Raw genomic sequence first — 19,418 nt, 5'->3', positions numbered from 1 at the left:
ATCAACTTTATCTCATCCAGGAAAAGCAGGATCATTCACATCTATTAGAGTTACTGGAGTCTGGAAGGAGAGACTGTCTCTGAGCATGGGGACTGTGGCAGTATCTGGTGCTCCATGGGTAGCTCTACACTAGGACTGGTGCCCATATGAAAAGTAAGAGCTTTTCTGCATGATGCATGCCTCCCTTGGCACACTGCTTAAAATAATTGCTCAGTCATTTCACTGTCTGAGGGCTTTGTTACTTTGGCTTGGTTTTGCTTTTTAAAATCTTGGGATCCTTGTCCAGAAACAAGAAAGGTCCAAAGGTACAATTTCATTCTATTTTGGGTTCCTCCTTGCCTCCCCTGTCCTGGTTTTACCTTGCTGAAACTCTCCCCTGCCCTCGGCGGCAGCAGCACACGGCTTTGGCTCAGAGAGTGGGTGGGAGCAGCCCCCTCAAGAGCTGCTGCTGATTCACCTCCTGAATCATCTACCAGGGGTGCTGCTCCTCCGGGGTCGGGAGTGATGCAGTGAGCACGGCCGCCTCCATTCTGCTCTCCTTCCCCCGGCACGCCCGGAGTGACACAGCAAGCTCGGGGGCCTGGGAACCGCGGCGGCTCTCAGCAGCGTGGCTCCACGAGGGCAGCCGCATCGCTCCACCACCGACGTCCTCCCACCAGCTCGCCTGCGAATTCGAATAGCTGGGATGCTACCAAACACATCCAAGACAGCCAGACAGCGAGGAGTCAAGCCTCCCACCCTACGCTGCCTTTATGTTGCTTGAGGTCAATTATTATAAACTATCAATTTTTTTCAGGAATGCCATTAATTTAACTGCTGTGTAAACTGAGTTTCTGTTTCTCAGCAATTATAATGCACAAAATCTCAAGGAGTAGTAATTCCTGAGATTTTGCCTCCTTTTTCTTTTCTTTTTTTTTTTTTTTCCCTCCTTTCCTTCCAGAGTTAACAGTTTCCAGCTGTGTGTTCTTTGGATGTGTTTCCACACAAGCTTTTTCCATAATATGGAGACGGCCCATTTCCAAATCCCAGATGTGCTATTTATTTACTCCGAAGCATCTGGGCCCCGACATGGCCTTGTCACTGCAACGTGGCAAACTCGTGAAAAATCAGAGTGGCAGCCAGTTAACAGGCTGTACTACACTGCCAAGCAGTGAGAACAGTTCAAAAGAGAGAGGAAGAGGGGGGTGGTGGAATGGAAATGAAAAAGAAGCAAATTTCATGTTTGGCTACACTGTGTTTTCTAAGGTTACAAATGACTGGTGGCATTCAAATTGGAAACTGGGGATTTTGCTCTTTTGTAAACAGAGCCATAAAGACACTTAAGCCCAAAAGAAGCCAACTGGGGTGGCTGTGAGATGTTGAGCACTCTCTGAAAAGCTCACAAAAGCTCATGCATCCTCCTAAAGACCCTCGAAAATGGCCACAGACCTCAGAATATACTGAGAAAGATACTTTAAGTTTGCCTCTGAATTTCCCTGCTCGGGAAGGTGCCAGCAGGAAGACTTTTTATGCCTGAGAAAATTATCCCTATTGCTGTCATGTTGTACCAACAAACCTCTGGTTTTGTTTCAAAATGTGAAGCATGAGGGGAAAAGCCAGCATGCTCTGAAATGAAAACTGTAAGATTCTAATACAATAGAAATAAGGAAAGATAAACTGCAGCGCCTTGGATACAACTGGGGTCTTCAGCTTACATCTGCACTGCTTTCAAGCCAAGAATCTGCCATTTCTTTAGGTTTACCAAGCTTTCAGTCTTTATACGGCCCAAGAGATACTCTTGTTGAAGCAGGTGTCAGCATCTGTTTTAAGAAATAGAGTCAGAGTTGCATGTGAAAGGTGCAAGAGTCTAAAGGTGTTTAAGGCAGCAAGGGAGAAACAAAGTGCTCAGTGAAAGCAGTATGTTTACCTGGTTTGCGTCTGATCATGTCAATGTTAGGTCACCCAGAAACAGAAGGGTTTTTCTACCACTGTAGCTACGTTGTCCTGCATTCTGCCTATTATTTATATTTTAGAGCTAGTAGGATATAAACGTTTCCTCTTTAAAAATGAGTTAGGAGACCAGGTAGGAAAGATTTAAAAAAATAATAATTAAGGAATCTTGCGTGGAAACAAGGGATGAATGCAGGAAAAGGGGTTGGCAGCACTGTTTTCTCTAGAGTGAGAATACCTCCCAGATCTGTCCCTACCTCCATGTCCATCACACTATTGAGAGCATGTGAGTGAAGGAAGGGTATGTATATGCCCTTTCTGCAGCACAGAAATCCATCTTTCTCAGGTCATTCCCTTTCCTGTGATCTGTTTACCATTCATACCAACAAGATATGCAACAGGAACTGAAGTAGTTCTGTTAAGAGCTGCTGGAGGATGATTAAAAACTTCATAGGAAATAGTTATAGAATCTAGAATTGAGAGAATCTAGAAGTGAGAGTTTTCATCTTCAGATCTTCTTTTCACAAAACTCTTGATAAGCAATTTTGGTATAAAAACATATTGTAAAGTGCCTAACTCAAGAGGCACAGAGAGGCGAATCCAGATGCTTCTGCTCAGCAGACCTGGAAGCTAGGCAGAGCAGTTCCCATTGTCCCCAGGAGCTTGCTCCATATCAGACAAGTGTCACCTTTAGCAAACTGGGAGCCAGGGTGCTGTGGCCGTCCAGTGGCAAAGAGCAAAGAGCAGGAATGGCAGAGGTAGCAGAGGGTAACTATTCAAGGGAAAATAGGCATCTTCCTAGCTGTGAGAAGCTCTCTGTAGTTCCAGCTACAGGCGCAGGCTGATCTTTTCCAAGTGTTGCACATTTCCTACCATATAAATACAAAGTAGAAAGCTTGCAACCAATCTCATTGAAGCACTCAAACGTGAATGAGTCTCTTCATGTTTTCCTACGAGAAGGTGATATTTTCAGGCAGCCAACATCTCATACAGTGCTCCAGCATCAACTGGAAGAGGCCCACATGCCACCTCCCAGAGGTCTCCACTGCACCTGTAATTCAAATGTAGGGTCATTACTTCCAAGCTGGTGCATAATGGTGCCACCCCAGACAGTGGTGATGACCATCAGCGCTCCTAACAACGCTTCTCTGAACTGTTTACACAGCAGTGAGATTAAAGCTCTTCATCACCTCAGTTCACCATGACTATCATTTCCTGAGATCATAAAATTACTGCAGAAATTAAACATGATCTTTCCCTGTTGTCAGAAAGCTTTAGGATGCTTTGCAGAACAGCTTATCAAACTGCCTACTCAATTCCTGTGGGAAATGTGAGTATCACTTATGGGATTGCTATACATGGCATTTTACTGTTAATGGACACGAGCTATTTGGATGTCCTTTCACTCTGACATATTGCTGCATACAGCAGTATAGAACATCACATTCTAAGTAGCAAAACACAATTATTGTGCTTTTAAGTCTTGAGAACTGAGCAGTGCTCAGTGAAACTTGCAGGTCAGACAGGCTCTTGTTTTGGCCACTGGAAAGGCAGTCCTGCAGCTACAGCCAGAGAATCACCAAGTGGATTTTCTTTAATAGAAAAAAAATCTCAAGAGACAAGAGTCGAGCTGAAGGTTTTGTACCTAAACAATCAGTCACAACCACTGCTGTTCACAACCGAGATGTCAGTTATTACCGATAGCAGACTGACCAAGCATGTTATGCTGTGAGTGATATCCATAGTGGACTGAGTTCACTGTCTTCATGATATATCTGACAGAATTTTGAAGTCTGCTTCCAAAACGCAGGCGATAAGGGATTTGACACAACAGAGCAGTGTTTCTGGGACAGCAGGTTCTCTGCAAGTAACCTGCACCATCTCTGTGTTTATTACATTGCTCACTCCTTAGAAAATCACCCTGGCCATTGCTGCTCCCTTTTGGAAAGTGAAATGATAGATCATGACCAAACAACTGAATGCACGGAAAATGTTAATCTGATTTAGAACTGCACATAAACGCTCTGCAGATTAGTGCTCCTGCCATCATTCAAGGTCATCGCTCTGTCGTAGCCAAAAGGGTAATGTTTCATTACATTAAACCATGAGTGCTTTGGCCCCAGGCCTGATTCAGCTCAGTGATGTAGTGCTGCAGGCATAAGCTATCATAAGATCCCCAACAGTGGAAAATCTGCCTGCAGATGGGCTGGGTTTGAACTGTTTCTGTGGTGAGTTGAAGGTGTCCGTAATTCCCACTCTTCCAGGAACATATCACTGAATGCCCCTTGCTAATTGAGGGGCCTGTGTAATTGCTGTCCTTAGAGGACAACCCCTTCCAAAGCAACGCAGGGAAAAAGGGGGTGGCTTTAAGAGCCCCACCAGCTACCCTGCCAAGCCCACGCTTCAAGGCAAAGCCACTGCCTTTTCACACACCCTGTGGCATGTCAGGACTGCCTGCTCCCTGAGGGAGAACTGCCCTTGGGAGCTGCCAGCAGAGATGTGCATTCCCAGGAGGGCAGGATGACCCAGCAGATCAGAGACTGCTCACAGGGTCCCTTTCAGCTTGTTTGTTGTCTAAATACAAACCTATCTCAGGAAACCTGACATTTCTTCTTGGCCAAGAAGAAGAGCAGCGTCTCTGCTGAGATAGATTCTTGATTTCCTTTTATTGCTTATCTTGCAAATGGCCCGTCCTCAGAAGCACTCCTTCCCCTACTGAAGGCCTGTTCTTTGTGTTGTTGGATTTCTTACTTTTTAATTACGCATGTTGACCTTACATCTACATCCTCTGTCCTTCCAGGAAGGGCCTGAAATCCACAGGCCACGGGAATGTTTCCATAGATGAGTGGCCTTGTTATTTAAAAAATTCTTAGGTAATTCTTATTTTTGGATACAGTAATCTTAAATAAACTCATTAATTTTGCTAAATTAGGGAGTTTTTCCTGAGCCAGAGTAGCTGCCACAATATACGTCATGTTCTTCTAAGGTATTTTTCTTCATTATTTTTTCCAGAGTCTGTACACATTAGAACCCAGTCAGCTGGTTTTGCACATAGCATCAAGAGCCACATTTACCTCTGGAGTAATTCTGCTTAAGCAGAGGGAATTACAGGAGACTGGTTCCAGCACGTTAGATGGTTAAAACATTCCTGGTGTTGATAGATTGGCATTTCTAGATCCCAGCATATCTGCATGGAAGCAATAGTCCCACGAGTGTGGCTGGTCTCCATGCCTTTAGCTTTGTTTTCCTGTTGCTCTGAGCTCATTAGTGGAAAAGGGAATTCAGGAAAAGTTTGTCAATCCCTTGACAAGAAAAAAGCAGAGCAGTGCATCAATCTAATTTACATTAATAAAAGTCTTGGTCACCACAACCGCTGATTATAGCTTCAGCTGGAGTGGAAAGAGAACAGTGGGTACTCAGAATCTATTGTAAATGAAGCAAAGTCATAGGGCTTGGCTATATTCATCAAAAGCACAAGGTGACCTAAGGCACACAGTATTCATACTAAAGGTCTGTTGGTTTTGCAACAAGAAGGACATTCAGGGAAAGAAGTCTAAGAGCTGAAACATAGCCACATGCATACTCTTTGCATGAAAAGCAATAAATATTCTGAATTTGTAAGGTGTTAGAAGTACTTTCAATAGATATCAGCTCTGGACATTGATTATTTAAAATTGATCCCTCTGGGTGATCTCAAGTCTAAATAATGATGTTATTATGCCAGCTCTGCTTCTGTTATGTGAGCAGGATATTTTTTTCCTGAATAAGAAACAAAGTACCAGATTCAAAAGCAAGACAGAATTGTTTTTAATATATTTGCAATTCAGGCAAAACCAATCCCTCTTTCACAGTTAAAGGAGCTTATATCACGTCTCTTAAAGATGAGAGTTTAATGTAAGTTGTAAGTTACATCTGACAATTTCTCAGAACAAAAAACAAAGCTATTTGGAAAACTGAGGTTTTCTCAGTGGAAATGTAAAGTGAAAAATGTCAAATGAAGCATCTCCTTTTTCTTCAGGGAATTAAGACTGAATTCAAATGGGGAGAAATATTTCAACTATAGGGCATTCTTTTCTTTTTTTAACTCCTGAGCTGGAAATGCTGCAGAAACTTAAAACTAAGCTACTGTTTTCAAAAATGTTGATAGAAAATCTAAATGCTTTCAGCTGAATTAGCATCTTTCAGTGGAAAAAGAATAATAAAAATAGATGTTGTCGTGGGGAACTTGGGCCGTCTCTCATAGCTGTCCATACTGTTTAACTCTTAACATGCTCCCCAGCACCAGTTTTGACCATGCCAACCAACAAGAACTTTCCTGGCTGCTGCCCAGTCATGACTCAGGGGATATTGCATGCCAAGAACCACTGCCAAAAAGGTCCCTGTCATGGGTTGGAGGGCACAGAGTTCACTCATGCTAACAAGCAGTGCCCTGCTGCCTGGCTGCAGGGCTACTGAATGTATCCAGATGGCTCTGTTCAGAAGGACAGACATAGATTACCTGCCTGAGGACTGCAGGGAGGAAAGACGCTATCACACATGATGGGATGTTGAAATTACACAATAATGACCTATAGGTTTCCTGGAGGAGCACTATTTAGATGAGCTGACTTTGATCAAAATTCTCCCTTAAGCCTCTAACATACTTGCCTTCCTGATGATCCTCTGGAGCATGGCTAAGCGAATGTTACCCAGGCTGTGCATCTACCTTGCTGGATGTGGAATGCTGGGCTGGTTTATGGCAGTGTGTGCAGTGCCTGAGAGCCATATACAGCTCTGGAGCACTTCTAGGACCTTTCTGCCCTGTGCAGCTGGAGGCAGGAGCACAGGATATATGGTGGAGGCTGGGAATGCTGGTGGCTGTCCTGTCCACATGGTTATGACAGCAAAAATGAAAGCTTCCTAAAAAATACTGCACTGTAAGCCTTGGATGTTAGCAAATGCATTCCAAACAGAGCATAGGTGCATCATCCGTCCCTTTGTCCCTCCTAAGGTGCCAGCTGTGTCCCTTATTTGGGTGTGATTTTGCCTTATTGCAGTGCTGGAGTCATTAAAGCAGCTGGTGACCTGTAGAGAGAGCTGGGGCAGTGCTAGGAGAGCAGCAAGACAGAGGTCAAATAGCATGAAGCTGATGGGGAAGCAGAAGGGGGTGTGTGTGATGGAAGAGGCACACACAGCAATAGTCCTACGTACAATTGCAAAGCCATTTTGGTCCTGCTGCTAAGGAAGAGATTGGAGCAAAGGGTACAGCATGAGGAGAGGGTGCCTCTGCCTCCTTCACACATAGACCTGTTGCCCACCCCACTGCCTCCCACTAGAGTGGGTAAAAACCACATGCACCACAGATATCTGAGCTTCTGACTCAAACTCCGGAGCAACCACCAACCATTTTGGGGTGGGCCAGCAGGCCATGCTGCATGAGTGTTTGCTTATCTTCGGCAACCGTGCACATCATTAAGGGAGTTTGCCACAGCTGCTGTATGAGAAGTGACACAACACTTTTCAGCTCTGATAGATAGTGCTCTACTGTATTAGTGGGCTGTTTCCAGTGATGTAGTGAACCTTAGCCTGAAAGAGAAGGAGGTTATTTGTGGTGATGAACTCTGGAACAAAGAGTCAGAAGTAGGTTCAATATCATAGCAATATCAAGGCATACTTGTATTTCAAAGAACATAAAAGGAATTTTAAGCCATATTCTGTCGTAAGGAGGTGTCTCAGCATATTGCTGCTCTTTGTCATGCTATATTTTCCACATTAAACTATGAGTATGCACAGGGAAAAATACCTGAGATAATAAAGTTTTGGTATTTTTAAAAGTCAAATACTGCTTTTGGATGAAATCTCATGGAGGTATCACAGAAGCTCTGATGAAAGCATAATTGCCTGACCTGGGAGGCAAACCATATGAGTTGCTGGACACAAACACATCACAGACATCTTCTGAACTTTTGCTGTAGGCTACCTTTTTAGAAAGGGTTCTGTATCTCATTCCTGAAGGAGTTTAAACCGTCACAACCATAGGAAAAACAGATTTGGGAAAACAGTCACTGTTGATACCGCTTAGGGCATTGGGAGAGCACATAATTCAACATGAGCAAAAGGCAGCAAAGTGTCATGTGGCTTTATACAATCCACTGGTGGCTGTACTATGCCTGTGAGCACCTGTGTCTCCCAAACTGCTGCTGCCCTGCTCTTCACAGAGGCAGGCAACACAGCACACCTAGCACACTTGATGGCTGAATTTTAAGCTAGATTGGTGGGGACTGTAGGACCTAGACAGACTTCGTTAGTGAAGCTTATATTATAACAAGCGTCACCCAACTAGGAAGCCTGAAATGACAAATAAGTGTCTGACAGAGGAAGACAACTCCTTTTCAGGAACTGTCCAGACTCATTCCACTTCTGGGTTAATTCCCAGGCAAATCCAGGAGACGTCTGGAGTTTTCTGCCAAGAGCAGCTCTTACAGACATTATCTCCCAAAGCATACCCTTGGGAAGAGGCAGATACAGTGCACTGTGTCCCGGGATCACATGGAGAAAGCCCAGCATGCTGATAAGAAACTAGAGCATTCGCCTTGGTTTTGTTCATGCTCCTTTCTCCCCTTCAGAAGTTTTGAATTATTCCAACTATGCTAATCAAGGCAATGTTGAACATCCCCAAGTTAAGACATTACTTAATAAATGATCAAATTAATAGAGTTAGGACTCTGTAACAGTTAAATGGCTATTGAGTGAAATAATATGGGGTTTAACCCATTATTTGTAGCAGCTCAAATAACTCAGGACTGATGTTCAGTCCTACCTGCAAGTGAGGGAAGCAGAAGTACATATATATGAAGTGTAAATATATATATAGTGCTAAAGATTAGCTGTGATTTCCAACAAGAACAATGACTATTAAGCTCCAGCCACAAACAAACTACTAGTATCAGGCATTCCTGCATCTTGAGAGAGAATAGCAGAGAAGCCAATTTTGCCTTCTTTAGAGCCTGGCTCAATGGGAAGAATATGGCTTATTTTGTGGTCTAGTCTCCACAGCTCACATGAAACTTCCTCTTAGGTTCCTGCTTAGATTTCATTAGCTGCAGACAATAGTGCAGAAAGAGAAGCATGGGTTATAAAAAGAAAAATCAATCCATCAGTCAGGAGACGCCCAAGAAGAGAAAGAATTGTGTGTACGTGAGTGTATGTGGTTTGCCAGATGTAATCATATTTGCTAAAACAAAAGAAAACCACATTCATCTTTTCAGAAAAGTGGGCTGCTAGACATGTATCACCTAGCAACTGTACAGTGATTTTGCCTCACTCCTTGAAACCCATCAGTAGCGTCCCGCTGGCTTTTCAGCTTTATCAACATTTTTGCCTGTCACCCGGCAGTACTCATCCATGACTGCTGAACCGTGGACTTATATCAAGAATTGATTCGCCTTCCAACATAGGTCCTGTAAATTACGTATTAACCCTCCTTTCCCCTTCCTCAAATTAAATAGTAAAGAAAGTGGCTTTCTGTTTAAATTTTCATATTGCTATGTATTGACTTAACACAGATAAGGCTCTCAGACACAGTTTGAGGAAATCAGCTGAGCAAAGATGTGCGTATTATTTTGCTGAGAGAAGCTAGGTGGAGAAACTTTAAAGCTGCAAAGCAGCTGTACTGCTGATTCTTGCTCATATCACTGCAGAGTAAAAACCTAACCAAGTCACACAGGGCAACACGTCAACCAGTATCTAACCACCTAGAAGGCATCATCCTTTTAAGACCAAATGAGTAGGGTGAAGGCTGCAATGCAGCTATTGAGTGATCCCACAATCCCAAGTGACACTGAAGCAAAAAGCCAGGGAAAGCAGATCTGATGCATCATCCCACTGTCGTTCTGCAAGCATGGTGGAAAGCTGTCACATCCCTTGTATGGGGCAAGTGTCTACTTGTAGCACTGTCAGATAACAACCACCTTTCCACCTGCTGAGCCAGGCTACCAGACCTTTTGCTAGTCTCACAGCCAGCTCCAGGGAGAGTAGGCGAGGCTGCTTGACTTGGCAGGTGGAGTCAGCATTTAAGTCCATCCACGCTGCTATTTAGGACTGACAGAACACCTCAGAGTGTTCAGACCCAACAAGAGAGTGCCTTCTCCTATATGGTGTCTCAAAGGCAGCACTGCCCTGGGATGTACCACAAGATCCCTTCCTGATGCAAAAGGAGAAGACCTTCCTGTGGGCTTCATCTTGCAAGCTGAAACTTGCAAATTTCACTCTGCTCATGGGTAGGGGAAAGGAATGAGAGAACCAAGCAGCCTCACGCCAACCTGAAGAATTGCACCACTGTGGTCCATTATTGTCTCCTCGAGTGCTCTACAACCTGTTGCAGGTAGGTATCCACCATTACAAATAACAGCTGGAAGCTGCTGATGGGTCTCACTGGGGGAATTCAGCTTGGCTGTCAGATTCCAGAGTGAATATCTGTCAAAGGACAGCCAAGAGACCGTAAATGTTGAGCTATTTAATCACTATGAATACATTTGTCCAAGCCTTGTCTATGCTTCTGTTCCTATTTCAATCTTAGTATTATCTGTCAGTCAGAAAGCTACCTGCGTTGACCATCTCAAAGATGGAGTTGGATTTATAACTGCAGGAGTCCTGGATCTCTGTCAGCTTTACCCACGACATTAGATTAAGTTGTTTCTCCTAGCTAGAACAGACAAAAAACCATGTCTATTCAATCTCTCTCCAGTCTCATAACTCTCAGATTTGGCTCTAAATCAAAAGAATCATCACTTTCCTGAAATCATGTTACCGCTTTCTATACGGGTTACCGTGGTGCTCACATCCTTTTGGGGAAGAACATTACTCCTCCTCCTGCTCAGCCACTGTATCCAGCCACTTTGTAAGCTACGTTTCTGGGCAGAGCTCACTGATTCCTTTCAACTGACACCAAAACAACTTCTTCAGCTAAGATGGATAATAAAAGATTTCCGTTTCTTGGCACATGCAGCTAGCCCTTAATCATTGATGTGGACATGAACTCTCAGGCTGACACATGCGATTCTAAGTTTCTGGAAACACCACTTAGGCTTTGTAGCAAAGCGGTGGAACTGGGCAGAAGGATGATTCCAGCACCACTCCTTTGCCGGAGATCGCTTGAGTACCTGCTGTCCCTGAACATCACTCAGCTCTCTAGACATGCCCTTTCAAACAGTTTTCTCTCTCAGGAAAACATCAATAGAGCACACACATGTATTTGGTTTTAGTAAGGAAAGACCGTAAACAAAGGCTTTTCTTTTTTTGTGAATGGTACACTTTGATTTTCATTATTTAGAGAAATATGTCACCATCTATCTATATCGCTGCTGGTGTTCTACTGTTCCATCATCAGAAATAAATAAGCAGCTAGCTTAAGAGAAAGGTTGAGATTTTAATCTGCAGTATACTACATAAAAAGTACACCAGAAATAGGTCGTAAAAATACAGAATTTGTTAATACAGATCAGGAAAATTAACAAAAGATTAGTTCTTTGATAAGTATCATGATTTAGTAAGCCTAGAAGTATTAGGCTATTTTTCTGCCACATAATCCTACTAAATTATATTGATTTACATCAGTAAATAAATCTGAACTTGATAAAGTAGCTATTTTTGACTCCCGAAATAAATTTTATTGCCTTTTAGAATTTGGTTAGTTCTCTACATTTTATTACAGATATTTGCTTTCCTGCAAATAGCATTTGGTGGTAAGGCTTATTACTAGGATTCTGTTTGCAAATAAATCCCAGTATTACTGAAGCCCCGGAGGAAGGAAAGTATTTGGAACATTTGAGAAATAGCATATTTGGATCATTGAGATATGAGGACTTCTATGAGCTCGTTCCTTCAGTTAAGTGTATGATCAAGTAATATGATGCTGAGAGATAGGGCTGCTCTGTGTAATCAGAAAGTAGAGTACTGAGTTTACTTCATAAATAAAAAGACCACAGTATGCTTGCTTGGTCATTTATCAGCCATGTCCCATTAGACAATTTACAGTTACCAGTCTGTTCAGTTTAAATTAGATGGGGGTCCATCCTAGAAATCCTTTTACTAGAAATTCTAGTTTGAATTTTGGGACCCCACAGTTTTGAGGGTTCATGGCATTAGTGTAGCAAGTTGTCCAAGATTAATGTTAGCAGACTGAGAATTAACAAAAGCAACTCTTCAGGTGCCTCACAGACTTGTCGGGAACTCATTTTGTTTCAACCATACCCAAAAGCCAAGCATCACTCAAGGGCCTTATAGTGAAAAGAAATGCAAGTGATAAAGCACAAAGCAGTTTTTCTTGCCTGGTGGCATTTCAGTCTATAGAAAATGTATAGAACTAATACAGACAGATGTTAGCTATCCTAGCAAGACCTATGAGGAGGACTTAGAAGAAGCTTAAGCCTGAAGTAAAGATGTCAGAGATACTCAGATCATGTCTGGGGTCAGGGCCTGCTTCATTCTAAAGTTGTCACATGAATCACATTCGATACAGACAGAAACTCAAAAGCTTTTGCTACTTGTCCAGCAAAATTAGGTGCAATGATGCGTATCTAACATCACCAGAAAGTCTCTGTATTTATTGCATGGGAGACCCAAAAGGTAATCTGAAATTTGCACCAAAGCTCTTTTGTAAAGTGCTTCTTCTTAGGCATTCATTTGCGCATTGAGATGGTAGAAATCTTAACCAAGTACAGTTAGTCAAATATTTGTGCAGAAACAGGGTGTGGGCTTTTAAATCACATTGGATTAACTTTAAAGGCAGTTGGAAATACTGGCTTCCAAGCAACGAGTATATTTAATGTGGCTTTTTTCTACTCCCACTTGAATAAAAAGAAATCAGCAATACTTTAAAAACAAGTGCTATGCTTTAAATTTTATTCTTTGTATTTTCTACACACTATTATACCATGGTTTTATTACAAATCTAGCACCGCCTAATACTAGGACACTCTATGTTCTCCTTGGACAGCCACTTTCAGCCTTAACAAAAACTTTACAAAAGCATTCAGACAAAAGTCAACAAATCTTTTCCAGTATAGCATCTTTTCCTTAAAAAGTAAAGCCTATACACACTATAATTTCAGATTAACAGTGCTTTGGACCGCATTATTCACATAAATCCCAGATGAGGACTACATACAAGTCTCAAATGGTTTAATAGTATTGTTGACTTAGCTTTTCATTTTGTTTGCTTTAGTTCATTTGAATTAGAGAGCTAGTATCTTCTAAACCAAATGAGTCTCTTCTAGACAAAAGAAAGGCATTTTCACCTATAGTATGTTTGTAAAAGCCGTAACATCTACCACTGTACAGAAATGAGTCAGGATGTTGTGGCTGCTGCGCATTTCTCCTGGTTTTCCACCCTGAAGGCTCCACTTAGGGTGAATTTCTTCCTTCTTGCCTGTGAAATACGCTGCTCTTCACCCACTGTGTTCCTCGTACTACTTGAGTTATTTCAGATCCTCCAATGCAATTAGCCTACAGGAGCTGAAATAAAATAGGCAAACAAAGTGAGCTTTTAATCCCCTCACTTCTTGGGATCAAACCCAGGATTTAATGAGTTACAAATTTAAAATGAAATTTAAGATGAAATTTGAAATTAAATTTAATTAATTACTATTTTTTGTAAAATGCAGTTTGCACACAGAAGTAGACATCAGTCTTCATTGACCTCCCTTCAGAAAAAAGGCAGAGCAGCTGTTTCCCCGACACCCACGGCTCATGGAATGGGGAGTATTTATTCAAGCTGTTACTCCAGCATGAATTCTAGTGCTGTAAAATTAAGTTTTGCTCCAAAATTCACTATCCTCTTACTCTTCATTCAAGTAATAACATGAAGACCTTGATACTACAAGCTGCCCAGCTGACTTCTGCAACTGTTTCTAAAAACTCCCTGAAGAAGAGCTGAAGCTTTCTAGAGATCAGATGGTATCTTCCCCATCACCACTGACCTTAAAACGTAACAACATGTATTGCAAGCTCTGCTCTTTCTATTATCCACAACCCAAGGTCTTTGCAGAATGGACTGTGCTCCCATTTGTTTGACTTTTTGGGCCCACTGAAGAATCTGATATCATAGGTTAAAACCTTTTTTAAATGTATCTTGGTTTCAGAGCTTAAAAGCTAATAATCAGGATCTGAAAACACACTTAGCAGAAAGGAGGGATCCATAAATATGACAGATAATGAAAGGTATTTTATTTATATGGGTCAGATCCATTCACAGTCTCCCAAACCACAATTTTCTCACCTCCTTGGGTAGGTGAGGGCTCTTCTTTACCCCTCAGAGTAAGACTAATACTTTCTTAAGACTTTTACAGAGCATTAAAAACATGACTTTTCACAGAAGCCCAACACACAGCAAAACAGTCAGAACTCATGCTGATACACAACTATCTATTGCCCTACACGATGCTCTTGATAAGCAAACTCCTTGCAACTTGTCATATTGCAATAACAGGATTTGAAGTTCCAGCAGACAGAGATATATTTTGCACTAGCAGTAAGTTTGTGTAACATGTCTTATGGAAAGAGAGACTACTTTAAGGCTAGGACCAAAACAAACGAAAAAAAAAACAAAAAAAGACTAGACAGTGAGGAGAGGCCTTTCCTTCTAAGCCTGGGAGAGGCTGTTGCACAAGCACAAAGCAGCCCTTGGAGTTATTCCTCAGCAGATCATTTGGTAAACCCTTCCACCAGGTAAAACTTGCTGCTCAGGAGCGGGAATCCAAAGTGGTTCTGGGCTTGTGGTTGTGTAGCTGTGCTAACTAGGAAATCATTTTTCCTGATGTCATGGAAAAGGGTGATCTTACCTCCACCATCACAGATCCACACTGCAAAACGGGTTGGCAGAGGTGTCCTGGGGATCTTGAAGTGTCTCCTCCAGAATGGGTGCACTACGGGAGCCTACACCCTTCTCGTACATCCCAGGGCGGGGTACTCACCCACAGCTGGGGTGTCAGGGGTGTGGAGAGGGCAGGATTGCACAGAGCTGGGGCACCCACACCTTCTGTAGCAGGGGTGCAGGCAAGGGTGCTGCACACCCAGATGAGGAAGGGAGTGTGTGACCCCCACAGTCTGGGGGGGTGGTGGGGGGGTGGTGATGACGTATGTGCACACACAAGTGTGTGTGCGTGTGGCTCATGGTGGGACCAATTACAGAAGGTGATTTGCTACCACTTGTGACTGTTATTGTGGTTGTTTGTTGTATGGCTGGTATTGATCCTGAGTATATTGTTCGATGATTGCCAGTTCATTCCATGTCATTAATAAATCAATACACCACTTCAACCCTGATTTGGCTTAAACTATGTGAACTGATCGGGATTTGCTACAGGGTTTAGTCAGTAAAAGCAACAGTGTAAAATTCTTCTCAGTTTGTCTGGATAACCTGGCTGGTGAATACTGAGAAATAAGTGTTTCCAATGCATCCTTGGGACCCTGAGGAAGACAACACCTTTTTCCTCTTGTGTTAATCTTCCCTATATCAGCGGTTGCAGCATTGCAGCACTGAAGGCAGTATTGCAGGGTTTCACTGCATGAATATGGTTGAAACGCTTTGTGGCCAGAATGTGGGTACTGCAGTCTGGGAGCATTTGGCCAATTATCTTTGCAGCAATTAATCCAAACACTGCTCAGCCAAAGATACCAATGATGGCTACTTTCCTCAGTCTTCCTTGATTTCTCCATTTTGTGTCATTTTCCACTTCTTGCCCCTCTACTGAAGTGGGGTAAAGTGCAATAGCTAGTGTGCTGCAGCAGAGCTGTGGGTACGCCGCGCAGCACACTGCGGGCACCAGCAGAAGTGCTGCTCACCGGGCTACAGCCGTTTGTTTGCAGCAGTGGGTTTGAATACTGTCTCTATTGAGCTGTGCCAGCAGGGGGGATGTAGAGAAAGTTCTCACTGCAGTATCAGCATCCAACACTAATTGTAAGTTACCTGCAGTCATTCTGCCCAGAAAAAGGGACATTTTTGTCCTATGCATATTTATGCTCAGCAGTAACCCTCTTACAGAGAAATGGGAAGCAGTTAAACTTTGATGGCTGATTTTAAGTTTTCCCACTCTACCCCATGAAAATACAGTTGGCAGCGTACTTTCCCAGAGAGCACATTAGCACTGAATTCATTCAAACCTCCCTGCATGGGCAGGAAAAGGACTGGAGCTATTCTTACATTATTCATGACAAGCTTTGACAACTCACTTGGTGTCAGCATTCACAGCTTCTGCTCCATAGTATCTCCATTGTCCCACACATCTCCCATGTTCAGGCTCAGCATTTCCAACAGCAATAAATACATTACATGCTTCCGGTGCCATTATGTGAAGGCAAGGAGGAAAGCTCTGAGGCAACCTGAGTGCCAAAAGGGTGAGGAATGCATCCCCCCATTTCTTTCTTTTGCTGGTTCTCCTGCACCTCTTCTACCAGAACACAGCATGTCCTTCTGGCAGGATCAGACATATTCAAACTCTCTACTTCTTCCGCTTTCATGCCAGTAAGCAGTTGCCCTCGGCCTTCCCTTAACTGTGCAGGATCATGCAAGAAAAGGACTTGGGGCAGGGTAAGGAATGGCAGCAAACAGACCTTGCAGCAGTAAGCAAAGGTGTGTGGAGACCATTTCAAAACTCCTCCATAGTACCTTCATTTTGTCAACTCGTTATCCCAGATCATCCTCCACTCACCCCCCATCATGTAGAATTCATAGTCGTTACTCTTTCTGTCGACAAATGTATGATAACAGAAAAGTCTTCAGCTATGGTGGCATAAAAATACATTAATCCACCACCAGTAACCCTCTGAAGCTGGAAGTTACTAAAAATTGTATTTATTTGGGAATGTCTTTCCTGGGCTGATATGCGGCACGTCTGGGACCAGCTGGATTCCTTTGAGAATAAGGTGCACACTGACTTTTGCAGAAAGAGCCTGTTTGTGGCAGTCTGGAGGCTTCAGTTTCAGGTGAGATGCTGTCCCTCCCTAGGGCAAAACACATTTCCTTTGCTGCCTCCTGCTTGCTCTGATGCTGGGTCTGTCTTCAGAGAAGCTTTGTGAGGGCAACAATCTCACTTTTCTTTAAATATCTCTTAGTCTCGAGTGCTAGAGAAATATCTACAGAAAATTATATGGTTAACATTTGCAAAAAGCCACAAAGTGGCTCTAAAGGACAGGTCCCCAGCATGGTGTTGGGCTCCCACGCCAGTTTTTAGATGATTTTGAAAATGTTTCCTTTTGTAGCGCACAGCTTTCCTCCAAAGCACGTGATTGAACTAAACTTCAATGGCTTCGTCTGGGTCCATCTTCACAAGTTTTCCTTGTACCAGGCTTGAGATGAAATCAAACTGCTGAGACTCCTTTAAAGTTGCAAAATGTGCTGTCTGAGATTGTTGCCCTGGGGTTTGGTGTGGGAAAAAGACAAATGGAAAATATAATGTCCCTCAAATCCCTGCTGTCCTTTCTTTGAGCATTTGACTCTAATCCTGCTTAGTCACAAGAAGTTTATTATTTCTTTAATGTTCCTTTTGCGCCTCTGAAAATACCAGAATTAAGAGGAATAGGGTGATTAATAGTTGCTCATAGAAATAATAAAGAAATCTGACAGCTCCTTCCCATCAGTGTAGTGCTCAGGCCAGCCGCAAAGGGAGGCTGTGGGGACAGGGCTGCTGTAGAGCCATGGTGCAGGGAGCCATGCCCAGCCTTGCACCAAGGCCTGTGGCTACAGAGCTAAGGGCAACTGCAGCTGAGACCTGAGCTTCAGATCAGACCTAATTCAGACTCAAGCCTCACTGACACAGCTGGGAGACCACCAAGAGACCCCCATTGCTTACCTCAGGAAAGACCAAGGGCACAAGGCCAGCAGCTCCTAAACAGGAGGCTCCAGGACCATAATCTGTGGAGATCATTTTATTTCACTTATTGCTGACTCTCCTCCAGTTTACACAGTGGGTGTCTGAGGTCTCCATTGAAAGGAAATTAGTGGCCTGTGAAGACAACTGAAAACACAAATTGCTGTCTTCTCTATGGCCACCAATCTACCAGCAAGTGGAATCCAATTTTATATTTAGCAAGTGTCCCAGAGGGAGAAGCCAGATCTAACAGACTCTTTTACTCCTAACTGCTCTAATGCTGCTCTCCTTTTCCATAGCTACTTGGAGAGAAAATTCAATTAAGACATCCTTGCCAGTTTACAAAATGATTAACATGTTAATAGTTTTGCAGTTTTACAGGAGGGGAACAAGGAGACAGGAAATAGCTTAGCTAATCCATCCATGCTATGGTGATGAAGAGTTGTGGATGGCTGTGGGCACCAGGTTGCTATGAGAAATCCCAGCCCCACGCCAGAACTGCCTCCAGCTCTCCCTTTGCAGAACTGTCTCTTCCACCACCAAACCAAACCCAAGCAGTGCTGGGATAGCAGGGAGGTCACGAGGCAGATGTAGATGAGGATAAACAAACATGGGGTAATTCTTACGAGAAGATGGGTAAGAAAAGCAAGCACAATTATGCTGCACTCAGAGCAGCTCAGTGAACACCTTTCCTTCACACTGAGAATGGGTCAAGATTTATTCCACTGAACACAGTGGTGCTGCACTTGTTTGAAAGCCATGTCGGTGACAACTGGGCTGGGCTGCAATTTCTGCAAGCATTTTGGTGACACATGACAGGCACGGCAGGACTCCAGCCCATTGCTGTGGGTGAGAGTCCAGTGCAGGCAAGGAGTGGCATACTTTTTTCAGATTACACTGACTTCAGGAAACTACAAAAACAAGAAGAAAAGCTCAAAACCCAAGTTTTGTTACTTCACAGCTTCAAGAAGTGCTCTGGGAGTGCCTGGCAGCCCTGTGGACCTGCAGTGCAAGCAGGTTGAAGGTTCCCTCTCCCTCTGTGTGGTGGCTTTGCTCCTGGCACCCAAGGCAGCACAGGGCCAAAAGTGTTCTCAAGCACATCTCCATCAGCTTCTGTCATGGTGGTTCCCCCAAAACATCAGGGGTTTCTCAATGCTCAAAGGACCCAATGGTTCAGTGAGTACAGCACCAACTATCCCCTGGTGTGGAAGAGAGAGATTTCTTTCTTTTGGTATTGACTTTGTTAAGTTTCCACTTGAGCACTGATGGTGGCAGCTCAAATCTCAAATCTAACATGCTGCTTATGCCTTCTGCAAGGAAAATGTAGGTGAGTAGGGCTGGGAACAATGACAGCCAATGGTTCTGCCATACTTATACAGTAAGAGGAATCTGAGTGAGGAGTTGCCTTCTGTGACTGAGTGCAAGAAAGAAGAAAACAAAGAAATAACAATAATTTAAAAAAGCAAAAATAAAAAGATAAAAAAAAAATTAAAAAAGAAAGAAAAAGAAAATAGAAAGAGAACAAATAGAAAGAATTAGAAGAAAGAATTATAAGAAAAGAAAAACAGAAGCTCCTATAAACAATGACAACATCAAGAGCCTCATTAAGATCTCCACAGTGGCTAAGCACTACAGATGTGCCTG

At 43.1% G+C, this 19,418-nt stretch overlaps 1 protein-coding gene across 5 annotated transcripts in view; it reads right to left on the bottom strand.

Annotated features, from left to right (window-relative positions):
- Positions 1–12,781: 12,781 nt before the first annotated feature.
- CPQ (carboxypeptidase Q) overlaps positions 12,782–19,418 on the bottom strand; it is a 199,817-nt gene continuing 193,180 nt past the window's right edge. For all 5 annotated transcript variants that reach the window (XM_065668655.1, XM_065668647.1, XM_065668648.1 and 2 more), the window contains one exon: positions 12,782–13,422. The gene's annotated coding sequence lies outside the window, so the exon portion shown is untranslated. The remainder of the gene's footprint in view (positions 13,423–19,418) is intronic.

Source organism: Lathamus discolor, chromosome 2 (assembly GCF_037157495.1).
Source record: "Lathamus discolor isolate bLatDis1 chromosome 2, bLatDis1.hap1, whole genome shotgun sequence".
In the NCBI taxonomy this organism is placed as follows: Eukaryota; Metazoa; Chordata; class Aves; order Psittaciformes; family Psittacidae; genus Lathamus; species Lathamus discolor.
The sequence above is the reverse complement of the archived record's forward strand: the minus strand, read 5'-3'. Positions and strand labels throughout refer to the sequence as shown.